The following is a 4,298-nucleotide window of genomic DNA, read 5'->3' as shown; positions in this document are numbered from 1 at the left end:
GTTGCTATTGGAGTTTCTGTTTGTATTACAATCAGTTATCTATGCACTGGCTTTGCCGCGATTGTAGTAATATAAAACACTGTGTCAGTTAAGCTTTGCTGAGTTTCGCTGTCTTTTATCTATGGTTGTCGATCAGTATCAATGTATTACGTTCTGTATAGAGAGACTCGGGTGTAACAAGGCATGCCAGTTCATAAAGATCATGAGAATATTTTTTTTTCTGTTTTTCTTTACTCAAGTTACAATTTCTTTGGATGTGTAAGCCGATTTTGAAAGTGATAGAAAGTGTTAAAATGAACATAAATTTGAATAAATTAAGCGTTCGTGACACATAACATGGGGTTTCTCGAGTTGAAGCCCCTAGTTTTACTGCTATTTTGTGTTGCTGAACCGGGGCTTATACTCGGACAAGTACAGTATCCCTAAACTAAAATATTCATGGACTACCAGCCATTGTCACTGGGCTACCAACTTCAGAAAATGGTAGCCCAAGTGGACTATCAGTGTAAAAAGTTAATTTCGAGCCCTGAAGTAGCATATGTTACTTGCAAGAACTGATTAGATTTGGTTGGTGTGGCTTGAATATTAATGAAGTTATGCAATATCGTTTTTTTTCCGTACGATGGTTTCCCTATAGGGACAGTAATGACAGTGAAGACATATATCAAGAAATACTCCAGAAAAATTTCATGAAACTTTTCACAGATGACAATCTTAGAATATTATAATGATACTGTGAGTGTCATGTCAATTATCTGCTTATTTGCATATTTAATAAACTTTATTATTAGTGACATAACTCTGAAATTCCTGCACCAAACTTGATGATACTTGCAACAAATATTAATCTGATATATATCTAATTATACGTAGAAGCATTTGGTAGTATCTAGGTAATAAATAGCTTATTTGCATATTTTATGAAATTTTCTAATTAGTCATATTACTCCGATATAACTGCACCAAATGTGATAAAATCTGCTGCAGGTAATGATCCGACTAACTAATATCTAACTGTGGTGTAAAGCATTTAGTAGTGTGAAGTTTATCAACGGTTCATTTGCATATTTAGTGAACTTTGTAATTAGGTATATAATTCTGAAATTACGGCACACAAGTCAGTGAAATCGGTACAGATATTGTTCTGATAAATATCTAATTGCACTGAGAAGCAGTTGGCAGTTTCGAGTTAAGAAATAGCTCATTTGCATATTTTATACAGTTTTGTGATTTGTCATATAACTCCTAAATAACTGCACCAAATGTGATGAAATCTGCTGCAGATACTGGTCCGACAGATATCTAATTGTGGTGTAAAGCATTTACTTGTGTGAAGTTAATTAAGGGTTCATTTGCATATTTAATGAACTTTGGAATTAGTGATATAACTCCAAAATTATAGCATTAAATTTGATGAAACTTGCTACAGATGTTGATCTGAGAAGCATTGAGCAGTGTCAAGTTAACAAATAGCTAATTTGCACATTTCATTAAGTTTAATAATTAGTCATATAACTCCGAAATAACTGCATCAAATGTGATGAAAACTACTGCATATACTGAACCGACAGATATTTAACTGTGTTGTACAGCATTTAGTAGAGTGAAGTTAATTAAGGGTTCATTTGCATATTTAATAAACTTTGAAATTAGGTATATAATTCTGAAATACGGCGCCAAATTTGTGAAACGTGCTACAGATGTTGATCTGATGAATACTTAATTGCGCTATGAAACATTCAACAGTGTTATGTTAATTAAGGGCTCATTGCAGATTATAGAACTTTGTAATGAGTAAAGGTAATTATACGGGTTCGAGTGGCCGAGTGCGGTTTACAACTTGCCAGCTAAAGCCGTGAGGTTTAGAATTGTAAACACACGAGAACCTGTACAATTACCTACTTATACCACGGAAAAAAAAGGAATTGAAAAATAACATGACCTAGTTGTGCGGTGCTATCAGAATGATCAATTTACAGTGCGGCGTAAAACACCTGGTGTCATTAGGGATTGAAATTCTGACACAATAGCATAGTATAATACAGCTTTCTCATTGGCTAACAAACTGACTGCACTGATCCAGGTGCACATCAATTTGCCTCGTGGTATGATGCATGTGCATGTCAATGTGTATCGGCCACGCCACCAGTATGGACGCATACGTGTATATCTCCGATACAATGTAATCAAGCCAAGTGGAACGGTTTTGCTCGCAGTTTGATAACGCGATACCACTGGATGACAGGGAGTATTTAGCTAACGGCAAACAGGAACGTGAAAGATTTCCTGCTGCCGTGAACAGTACACAATTGACTGAAATACAAGAATCTCGAGTACTTCAAAATACACGCAAGTCTACCAGATCAGACGTGTCAGTGTCGGATGCATGGGGAAGCGAGACACCTAAAACAACTCAAGTTAAAAGCAGCGAAATATTCATTTGTGAATGTGTCGAATATCTGGATATCATACCGGCCATTCGGGCAGGTTAGTTTCAATTATTATCTTACATTTTCCCTGCGTTACCGTTATGGTTATTGTTTCTTCCATCGTGTTTTTGAAAGGTCAGTTTAACATGGCATGATAATATTTGAAACGTTCGATGCAGTTGGTCTACCCCGCCCGCTGAGTGTTGTCATTTGAACGGAGTTTTAAGTGCGGGATTCCATTACTTTCGGCTCAAATGTCATTCCTTTCGTCGGCAATATTTTTCAATTATTGATTATTTTCATTAAATTCAGGTTGCTGCAGCAACTTCTCTGTATGTATAAGGGCTTCGGTGAACAACTATTTTAAGAAAGCACTGGCCATCGTCCTGACGAAGGATTTCGCACGTACAAACGTATCACCAATTTCCAGCAGAAACCGTGTCTAACGGTTTACAGCCCCCACAACCTGTGACAAAAGTTGATGTAAAAGCTGAAGAGTACCATATTCCGTACTGCTCGTCAGATACCACTACGTTTAATAACCTGGTGCACAAGTTCATCAGGCCATATTTTATTCAAAATCAATACGGTGATAAGTTGTCATTGAAATGTAATTTCGCAAGTTCATTAAAAGTTGCCACCTGTACAATCTGCCAGATGTTTGATTTTCTTTCGTATATAGATAAGTAAACCATTTCGTGTGAATTGATATGGAAAGTAGTAAACGTTGTGTTTGTCTTCATATGATAATAAAGTCTATTCATTAAACTGTAAGGTTTACTAATTTCCATATCAATGAACCGTAATTGGTGTTGCGATAATAAACGTATGGTAAGAACAATGTGTCACATGACCATGAGTGGTATAACTGATATTATTCTCAAATTACAGCATTAAATTTAATTAAACGTGCTACAAATGTTGATCTGATGGATATCTTATTGTCGCAGGAAGTATAGAGAAGTCTCAAGTTAATTAACAGCTCATTTGCATATTAAATAAACTTTTGTAATTAGTGATTATCGTACCTCAAAGCAATGGGCAGCAGTCATGAACGAACGATGCCACTTCTGGTTTCAACGTGTCAAAGAAGGCGATATTTTAGCTTTGAACCGAAGTACACGACCCGTATTTCATTACTTGTACTGTTGTATAAAAATTAACGTCGTTGGTGTTTAAGAACAACGCATGCATTCTGTTATCTCCGGGCCCCGTGGTCACGGTTTGCAAGCAACTTTCAGAACAAGTTGCATTCGTAACTCTCCGAGACCTGCGATCAAATTGTTGTTTGACCAAATGTGATGTCGGCCACTACACTTAACGAGCCAGAAACTGAAAGATAAACAATGAAAGTGCGCCACACAACAAGATAATAGCTTTCATCCTGCCGCTCCGGACAAAGCCACGGTCAGTGATACTTGTCTGGCTCAGAAATTTACGGCGAACACGTGTCACTTACACTGCCAGAAAAATAAATCGGAGGGTGATTACTAATTAGTTTTTTGCGGCATCCTCAATTTCAGACTGTTTACTACAAAGTGTCAGGAAGGTGTGACCCTTCAACAAAGTAGGGCACAAGCTTTCCTCTGATGCGAAGGTGCGTAGATTTACCTGCATTAATAAATGACACTTCTGGTGGGACATATTGTTGGCCAGTCTACAGCCTTGAAATTATATGGCTGAAAAGTTAGGTCGACATGTGCTCAGTGTAACCATAGATCTGTTACCACAATATGGCTGGGAAAATTGTCGCTAAATAATTTAAATATAAATGTCATGGCGATTTATTATGAGCTGTTTGTTTAGAGCACAATAAAGTTGCTGCGCTACACATCAAAATACGGAAACATCAGTCGGTACCGACCACAC

This window comes from Ptychodera flava, chromosome 11 (assembly GCF_041260155.1).
Source record: "Ptychodera flava strain L36383 chromosome 11, AS_Pfla_20210202, whole genome shotgun sequence".
Lineage (NCBI taxonomy): Eukaryota > Metazoa > Hemichordata > Enteropneusta > Ptychoderidae > Ptychodera > Ptychodera flava.
This window is presented reverse-complemented; position numbering follows the sequence as displayed.